Below are 10,278 nucleotides of genomic sequence, written 5' to 3' on the forward strand. Positions count from 1 at the left end.
TCGACCTCCTCTACACTCCGCTTTTCCCCAAGAACATGTGCGGCTGGGTCAGGATCACATGCAGTTACAGCAGAGAGACCAAGAGACCAGAATCTCAGGTGAGGGTCTCTTTTAGGTAATCATGGCTGTTCTGATTTTCATATCCAGAAACAATGATCATATTCAACACAGAAAGCAGCTACACAATACACACTGTCTTGAGACCAGGGCTCTTCTAGGGCAATGATAGAAACTGATGGTTGTGTGACATAAAATGTAAACAAGGCAACACATAAGACTAAGCAAAATGAATAAAATCCACAAAAATATGGCCAATGTCAAAAGAAAAAATCCTTTCACATCCTAGACCAGAATATTGATAAAGAATCATGCATTTTTAGAATGCATTGTTGTGTAGATAATTTGTATTTTGCTTGAGGAAGTGGTAGTTATCAGGGGACAACATATAATTATAAACATTCCTGTCAGGGTTACTTCATTTCAGTAGCATTACTTGCATGAGGGACTGGATGGATGCCTAGTGCATGTCAGCAATTTTACATCATTTGACCAAGGAGTGTGGTATAGACATGGGTAAAAGGAGTAATTGCCCAGGTCTTACTGTCATTAGACTGATCTGTGAATGGCTGAAATTGTACCTATGCTCCACAGTCTGCCCATGGCCCATTCCATCTCCCTACTCTGATTTCACTGAACTACCTATTTGCAGTTCCCTGAACATGTCACATTCTGACTACTCTGGACTTTTGCAAATACTATTCTGTTGCCTATAGACCAGTGAATTTTCCCCCCATACCCCATTCCTACTGATCCTTTGGATAGCAACTTAGTCAATTGTCTAGGAAGTTCCTCTGAGACACACCTTTAGATTTCCAACACTCTCCCTACTGAAGCAAAATGCTTTGTAGCATTTCTTCCTCTCCCTAGTCATGAACTCTAGTCAACATTGCCTTACCCATAGCTGCTTCCCTAGTGCCTATCAGTCTGTGCTACGTAGTTGTCCAACAAATGACAATGTGGGTGTCGCCTGGCTCCAGTGACTTTTGGGGTCTCTTTCCAAAACTCACTACTGATTTGGAAAGCAGATGATGAATGTCCAACTTTACAGAGACCATAAGGTGGGAAGGAAGGGTGATAGAATCAAAGTTAAAAATGAAACTATTTAAAGAGTCTTTGACAAACTATGAGGACAGGCTGAAAGAACTAGAGAGAAATTTAAAGTTCCAATTCAGGCTCATATTGTGCAGTAGGTCTCTAAGTGTGGCTTCAACTAATACTAATGCTGTAAAGATACAATCAAACCCAAATCTTTTTCAAAAAATCAGCCCACACAGAGGGAAGACAAGTGTCAGTTTTTTTTTTATTGAATAAGCATTATATCAGAATGTTATATGTATAACAGGCAATCTGCTAAGGAGATTGTCAAGTAAGAAGTCTCACCCTTAGGCTAAGCTGATGGAATTTTCTCATTGTAACTAGTTCTCCAATAAGTGCACTTGACAGGACCATTGGCCACACAGAGACCATCCTAAACTTAACCTGGCAATTTTGGTAACCATAAATTTGTTCACTGTTCAAAGTTAAAAACAATCTTCCCATCTCTTTCTGGCAGGTAGATTTATAGTCTGGAGGCAGGTGTTCACTGGGGTACACAATGTGGCAGCAAGTTGAAAGACAGAGGTGCTAGCTTCATGACAAAATTCCATCTAGACGGCTTTCAGGTCAAGAAGGAATCCTTTTTTCAGTTGTAAAAGTGGGGAGTAACCTATTTAGCTTCCAGGAAAATGTACATAGATTTCAGAGAAGCACAAGAAGACATCTTTTCTAAAGGAAATGTACACACAGTACAGGTAGCGAGTATATGGGAGGGGTGGGGAACAGGCACAACCTTCTTCTCTGTACCAGTGAGAATCAGTTTTATTGCTATTCCTATTTTAGATTTATCCCTCCATAGTATCCCCCAGGGATTTTAGAGATGTATATTCTTAGATTCCATCCCAAGCTTTTGGTCTGAACCTCTGGAGATTGAGTGTAGCAGTTTGAGGCTTTAAAAAATAACTTCCCTGATGATGATGATATTGGTGATGATGTTGATGGTACTGATTAAAACTTAGTCTGTGGAGAGGATTGACAGCAGACCATGGGAAGAGAATATGGGTAAGGTAGAAGATTTAATTGTATCTGAGTTGATGGTCATCTTCTCTGCTAGCATGTTAGCTCCAATTAATAGGCAAGAAATTAGGCCGTCTAAAACCAAAGATGTATGAGTCTCAGTTTGGCCAGGACAGCCAAATCTCAACAGCCTACACAATAAAACAAAACAAAACCAAAGACAACAAAAGACAAAACAAAAACTATGCCTATTTGGTTCTAAAGTTCATCTTCTAATTTATGAAAAGTCTCTGGTTATTTGTTATGAGTTAATTACTAAATTAAAAACAAAGAGGCAGTCCAGTGAACTAGCTACCTGTCCCCGAGGAGCCTCCTAACTACTTGGTTCTCTAGTAGGGACTCAAGTCTTTTACTACTTCCTCAATTTTGGATGCAAACTCAAAGAACCTGAAGATAGATTTAAGGACAGATATTGTACTGGAACACTGAGCACAAGGAGAGGACAAGAGGTTCTCTGGCTAATGAGTTCATGAGAGCAGCTGAAGAGTAAGCCCTGCTCCCCCTTTTGGCAGGGGCCAGAGCCTACCAGAAGCACAGGAGCATTAGAGACCCAGCTACATTTCTAGGCGTGGGGCCAAGGAGACTAACATGAGAAGTCTTTATGCACAGAATTTTATGTACTCTTGAAACCTAGGCCCAGAAAACTGGCTTCAAAGGCCACTGAAACAATTACAGCTCTTGTGATACCAATCAGCCCTAAGATGTCCATCTGAAATGAAGTCAGTGGACCCTGAATTTATAGGCACACTGGGGGTTCCTGTGATGGACCCTCCCACATCTTATGAGCACCTCTCCCTTCTCCCTCCACTCTGTTCAGCAGCTTACCATAGATGTACTGTAGTTTACATAGGACCTGGAAGTAGTAAAATCTTGGAAACTTGAAAGTGAAAAGCAATTATGCCTGGAAAAAAATGCTTGGAGATGGGGAACATCACTGATAAGATTTTTAGACTTTCACCTCAAATCCAACAAGGGGCTTGCTGAAGCTGGAATCAAAAACATTCTGAGGGGAAAAAAAACAACTTAGCAGATATATAAGTCCTTGAAAATCTGTCTCTCACTTTTTGAAGAAATTTGAGAAGTAGGAGGCAAGACTGAAGCCGATCATAATTAACAAGGATTAAAGCGTGTTGAAGATCACGTAGTAGAAATCAACAAGATGAGATACCTGTCACTAAAGGTCTGTGTAGAAGACAGAAAAGAAACTTCAATCTACAAATGAGATTACCCCGGGGAGAGGTGAGAGCCATAACCCCAGAAAAGGAAGTCTTCAGTAGAAGACTGAAAAGAACATTTACTGATAAGCTTCTCTGACAACCTCATTTGTGTATACAAATCTGATGTAACTCTCCATGTAACTGTCTGAAAGCAAGCCTTGGGTCTGGAATATTCCTTTACACTATGTAAATATATGTCCTTGTGATTGGTTTAATAAAGAAGCTGACTGGCCAATAGCTGGACAGGATAAAGTTAGGTGGGAAAACCAGACTAAGGACACTGGGAAGAAGGGTGGAGTCAGATGAGCCAGCCAGACATGGAGAGGAAACAGGAGGTACAGATGAAAGACAGGTAATACCACATGGCAGAATGTAGATTAATAGAAACGAGTTAATTTAAGAGCTAGTTAGCAATACGCCTGAGCTGTCAACCGAACATTTATAATTAAGTCTCCATTTTGGTTATTTGGGAACTGGCAGGGTGGGAAAGAAAAGTCTGCCTACACTTGTGTTCTTTTTCTTTCTTTCTTTCTTTCTTTCTTTCTTTCTTTCTTTCTTTCTTTCTTTCTTTCTTTCTTTCTTTCTTTCTTTCTTCCTTCCTTCCTTCCTTCCTTCCTTCCTTCCTTCCTTCCTTCCTTCCTTCCTCTCTCTCTCTCTCTCCCCCCCTCCCTCCCTTCTTTCTTTTTTGTTGTTGTTTGGTGAAGATCACAATGATCATTACAAGAAAACCCACAGAAAATCAAGTATGTTTAGATTTTATTTCATGATTTATTTATTACATGCTGATGCTTTTTTTTAAAGAAAGTCTTTGTATTCTATCAAATATGTGTTCTTGTGAGATGGTATTTTTCTTTTCTGTTGTGTGTACCCATGTTTGTTTGTTTGCTTGTTTTTAATTATCAGGTAGGACCCAATTAACTTTGTCCAATTAAAGTTAATAGAATTTTGTTAAATTAAATTCCAGGCATTGTACAGTACTAGGAAGATGGCTCAGCAGTTAAGAGTAACTTATTACTCTTGCTTAGGACCCAGGCTCAGTTCCCCATACGCACAAGGTAGCTAACAACAATCAGCAACTCTAGATTCAAGGAATTAGACATGATTTCCTCCGGCACCAAGTACACAGTGTAAACACATGCAGGCAAAACACATGTGCACATAAAAAATGAAATAAATCTTTTTTGTGTGTGGTTTTTCGAGACAGGGTTTCTCTGTGTAGCTTTGGTGCCTGTCCTGGATCTTGCTCTGTAGACCAGGCTGGCCTCAAACTCACAGAGATCAGCCTGGCTTTGCCTCCCAAGTGCTGGGATTAAAGGCGTGCACCACCCCTGCCTTCCTGAAATAAATCTTAAAAACATTGAAAACTCTTTTCTTCTCTGGCTGCTCAACAGCTGCCATCATGCATGACACAGCACTGCTCTTAACCTGGGCATTTATGTCTAACCTGTGCTTCAGGGTGGGAGTACAAGGGGCCCTTCACCCAGGAAAGGAGACAGTACTGAAGGCAGAAATGTGGGAAAAGCTAGCCAAAATGTACAAAACCACACCAAACACCATATTCGTATTTGGATTCAGAAGCCATTTCAGTGGTCGCAAGTCACATGGCTTCAGAACAATTTATTATTCTCTGGATTATGAATGAAAGAAGAATGAGCTTAGACAGAGACTCAAAAGGCATGACCTTTATGAGCAGAGAAAGACTGCCAGAAAACAGGGAAAGGAACACAAAAGCAGAATGAAGGTCACGGAGCCCACAAAGGCCAATGTTGGTGCTGGCAAGAAAAGGAGCAGAGATTCTGCAGTGATCTGCACTGTGTGATGGTGCAAATTTCCGAGGGCTAGTAAACCACAAGACCTTAAAATAACTGAAAAAGAAAAGGATGCATGTGTTGTAAGTATACATGGAATCTATGTAGGGGGCTCCCACTCCCACTCTCAGACCTCTCTAAGGATAACTGGCAATCACCGTAACCTCTCTTTAAACTATATTTTGCAAAAGTGTTTAACTCTTTTCCTTACTATAGTTCTCAGAAGGGTAAACTGTCGATGAAGGAGACAGCTTTTAAGTTGACATGAACACGCCTGTGTGAGACTAGATTGGCCGTCCAACGATAAACAGCATGACCATTTCAAGATGGTCAGATTTCACCGAGGGGTTTCTAAGAGAACCTCTACTTAAGAGGCAAACTCTTCTTTCTTTCTTTGATCCAGAAAAAAGTCACAGAGTGCTAAACCAAACTTTAATGATTTAGGTAATGCCTTTAAAGAAAACTGCAGCTTCATTAGTAGTGACTTGCCCAGGGACAGTGAGCTAATTCTCTTCCATTTAGTTTTAGGGAACAAAGCCAAGTGGATGTACCTAGTGGAGGGACTGTACTCATTTCTTTTTCCTTTTGCCATGAAACTTCATACTCACCATTTTCAGCAGCAAACACCAAAACTGCTCAAGGTGAGTTTTCTGTGTAGCTTTCTAAGCTGCATGTATTCTTACAAAATAAACCAACCGTGTGAAGGGGTGAAAAGTAAAAACAGTTTTAAGAACGATTTTTTTTTTACACAGAAGCATTACTTAACCAGACATGAGCTTATGAATCTTCCCCCCTACAATATTTTGCAGATGTTGAAAACATACATCTTATCTTGATCCTCTAACACTCAGCCCTAGGCATATGGTATTGTGAGAGATACAAAGAAAATTGGAAAGTAAACACTTTTGCCTGAACTTCTCGATCTAAAAGGCACAATGCACGTGAAACGAAATGTGTAAAACTAAGTAATTCCGGGGTGGAACCCCGAGGGAGACCAGAAACATCTGGTCTAAGTGGGTGTGTGACACACCCTGGCTGGGATACAGTGACAAGTCCTGTCTATTTAAGGTTCCTGCGGCAAGCGGCAGGGGGTGCTGGACTGTGCAAGAGACACTGGGGCAGTGGAACACAAACAAGCAGCGGCGGCCAAAGCTTTGGAGCCCAGCAGCCTGGAGTTGGAGAGTTAGGGGACAAGACCACCCCCGGCCAGGCGGTTTTCTATCCATTTCCGCCAAAGGCCCGCTTCGGTGCGTCCACAACTCGCGCCAGGATGGGGCTGTCCCTCTGGACGTAGTGGGGGTCACCCACTGCGCTGCGGGACCAGAAAGCGGCTAATTGCAAACGCCACCCTCTGGCTGTTATTTGTGACTCTGGCCTCGAAGAAACGTCCTGGAGGGGGCCGCTTGGATCATACTGTCGGGGAGCCGCGCGGTGTCGCCGTCAAACACGCCGGGCAAAGCCACATGGCAGGACGGCGGCTGTCCCTGCGCCAGCCGGCTCGCACCTGGTGGGGGAGCGCGCTGTCCTTTCGGCACCGGGTCGGGTTCCGCACCACCAGCCCCACCAACCCGGCTCCCGCCGCGGCCACACCGCGGGACACGATTCCCAGGAGCACCCCCGTCGCCGCAGGAAGTGCGTCATTAGAGCGAGCCCGGCCTCGGGCCGGACCGTGGGAGCAGGCCCGGCCTGGGCTAGAGCGCGGGAAGGCTGGGTCTCTGGGACTCAGTGACCGAAATGCGACCTGAGAACGCGGAGGGGACTGGGCGGAGGACGGCAGCGAGAACAGGGAAACCACGGAACCGCGAACGCACGCACTGGGCGAAGGCCGCGCTCGGAGGAGGGGCTCGGTTCGTGGGGGCGTGCTGTCACTTCCGGTTTCTCGGGCTTCTTAAAGGGACAGCGGGAATTTCTGAAGGCTCCCGGCGCCTCGGTGCTGCGGTTCCCCCGCTGGTGCCCAGGGTTCTGTCGGTTTCAGTGTTTCTGGACGACATATTCTGTTTGTCTGTATTTTTATAGTTCACTATTATTTTCTTTGCTGAGGGGAAGGATAATTGTTTTCAGGTTTTTTTTTTTCTTTCTTTCAAAAAAGAAACACCATCCAGGCGGTGGTGGCGCACGCCTTTAATGCCAGCACTCGGGAGGCAGAGGCAGGTGCATCTCTGTGAGTTCGAGGCCAGCCTGGGCTACAGAGTGAGTTCCAGGACAGTCTCCAAAGCTACACAGAGAAACCCTGTCTCGAAAAACAAACAAACAAACAAACAAAAAATAAAAAAAAAAAAAGAAAAACCAGCTACTGAGTATAATTTATGGCACTTATCTGGAGTGACAGACTGGAATGTCACTTGTGTTTGAAAGTCAAGAGTTTTACTTTGTCTTTAGTGTGAAATAGAAGGTTGTGAAACGCCTTAAGTCTGGGCACTTATGTTCCCAACACTGAGGGTAGTGGTGTCCACATGCATTCTTTTGCAGTATCATTTATTGTAAAGTAATTGTTTTAAAACTACGTGGCCAGATATAGAATAGATGCCCAATAAATGTGTATATTTTGAAGCAATAAAGCATGATAAAAAGGCAAACACTCATGAATCTATGACTTATGTTAAGATCTAGTTTGTTGAATTTACTGTGTTACTCCCTAATGCATCTTCCTGAAGTTACCCAGCACCCTGACATTTGTATTCTTATAATCCCTGGCTTTTAAAAAGCATGATTTCCTGTTTATATCTTCAAAGTTTTATTTTATTTATTTATTTATTGGTTTTTCGAGACAGGGTTTGGTTTCTCTGTGTAGCTTTGCGCCTTTCCTGGAACTCACTTGGTGGCCCAGGCTAGCCTCGAACTCACAGAGATCCGCCTGGCTCTGCCTCCCGAGTGCTGGGATTAAAGGTGTGCACCACCACTACCCGGCCAAAGTTTTATTTTTAAAATTACTCATATATATATGTGTCTGTGTGGAATGAGCGTTCATGTGTGTGCAAATAGGTACCTGTGGAGGCCAGAAGAGGACATGGGATCCCCTGGAGCTGGAGTTAAAACTGGTTGTGAGCTTCCCATTGTGGGTGCTGGGAACCAAACTTGTGTCCTCTCCAGCACTGTATCTATTCTTTTTAAAGTACGGTTTATTGTTACATACACGTGTAGTTGATGTTGCATGATATCAAGGAGTTTTAAGTTTTTTAACAAGCTTCACTGATTTGTGATTGTGTTTCTAGGATTCCAAGTTGTGTCATGTTTCATCAGTTCATCTCATTGCTATATAATACATCACTAAGAATAGACAGTTTTTGTGTCTGTTTTCTTGATAATGGCCAAGATTGTTCCCAGCGTTTTGTTAAAAAATACTGATATCTTTCAATTACACCACAACAGCCATGTGAAGAATACTTTCATAGTTTGGCATGTAGGTATTGCATTAAAACTGACTGAATTACTCTATGCATCAATATATTTGAAAACCTTAGGAGAGTACCAAGCTAATGATAAATGTTCAGTAAATATTGGTTATGATTTTAAAATATTTTGTTTAAATGAACTTCAACTTTGAAACTTACCCTTATGTGAAGTAATACTGTTATTTATATAACACTGTAGTATTATATAATAACACTATAATGTTATATATTATAATATATAACTATAATAATGCTATAGCATTATATTCAACTTTAATATAGCTTTGATAGGTTTCTTTGTCTTTTTTTTTCCTTCCGGAGCTGAGTACCGAACCCAGAGCCTTGTGCTTGCTAGGCAAGTGCTCTACCACTGAGCCAAATCCCCAGCCGCTCTTTTATATTTTTAATTACCTGTGTGTGTGTGTGTGTTTGTATCTGTGTTGGGCAGTGTACCTGTGAGTGCAGGAATCTTTGGAGGGCAACCCGAATTCCCAGAGCTTGAATTACAGGTAGTTGTGAGCCTTCATGTGGGTTCTGGGAACAGAACTCTGCGTCTTTGGGATATTGTAAATAATACTCTCATGAATAGTGGGCATACTTATTTTAGTACTCGTTTCAATTATTTGGGGGTTGAAAGAGTGAAATTGTTTGGTTTTATGAAAAGTTTATATATAAGTTCTTGAAGAATCACCAAACTATTTTCCATATTCTGACAATCAATACACAAAGATTTCTTTATTTATTTACATTCTCTCTGACACTTGGTATTTTCCATTAAGAAAAGAAAACACTGTTTACTAGATTCTGCATTAACAGAGCCCATCTTGCCTTTGATTTGTGTATTTGAGTGTTTTCCTGCATGTATGTGTGTCCATCACTTGTGTGCCTGATGCTGCAGAGGTCACAAGAGTGCACTGGATCCCGGGACTGGAGTGGCAGATTGTTGTGAACTCTCACATCGGCGTCGGAGCTGGGTTCTGGACCTGGGGCTCTGCAAGAGCAGGAAGTGCACCTAAGTACCTGCCATGTCTCCATTCTCATCAACCCGCTCTCATGATGCCCTTTGCACAGATATTTAAACATTTGGTGTAAACTATTTTTTATTTTGTTGTTTATGCATTAGTGGTCATAAACATAATCCATTACCAATCTAACATCAGGAAAATTTACTCTTGTCTCTGAGAGTTACATTGTTTTGGTTCTTATTGTTAGGTTGTTGGTCCATTTTTGAGTTCATTTTTATGCATGATGTGAGGGAAAACCCCACCCTCTCTCTTATGCGTATAAACATCTGGTTCCATTTTTTGCAAAGGATGTCATTCATTGTGTCGTTCTTCCCCCCCTCCCCCATCCCCGCTGAATGCTCCTGACACACTTGTCAAAATCAGCTGGCCACAGATGAAAGGATTTGCTTCTGGACCCTTAATCCTACTCGGTTGATCTGTGTGTCTCTATGACAGAAATGAGCTGTTTATTACTATAACTTCTGAAATCAGGAAGTGTTATTTACTCTTTAAAAAAATATTGTTTGGGCTCTTTGGGGCCACTTAATTTTCTATATTACATTAAGGACAGACTTTTTGGTTTGTTCATAAAAGGCTATTGGACCTCTAATGGTTACTGCACTGAATCTGTAGGTAATCTTGAGCATTATTAAGTCTCAATCCAGAGCAATCTATTTTTAAGATC

The 10,278-nt window shown here is 42.0% G+C and overlaps 1 pseudogene; it reads left to right on the top strand.

Annotated features, from left to right (window-relative positions):
• Positions 1-4,103: 4,103 nt before the first annotated feature.
• LOC143268293 (small ribosomal subunit protein eS24 pseudogene) lies at positions 4,104-5,312 on the top strand (annotated as a pseudogene).
• The last annotated feature ends 4,966 nt before the right edge of the window (positions 5,313-10,278 follow it).

The sequence above is a fragment of the Peromyscus maniculatus genome, chromosome 13 (genome assembly GCF_049852395.1).
Source record: "Peromyscus maniculatus bairdii isolate BWxNUB_F1_BW_parent chromosome 13, HU_Pman_BW_mat_3.1, whole genome shotgun sequence".
Classification (NCBI taxonomy): domain Eukaryota; kingdom Metazoa; phylum Chordata; class Mammalia; order Rodentia; family Cricetidae; genus Peromyscus; species Peromyscus maniculatus.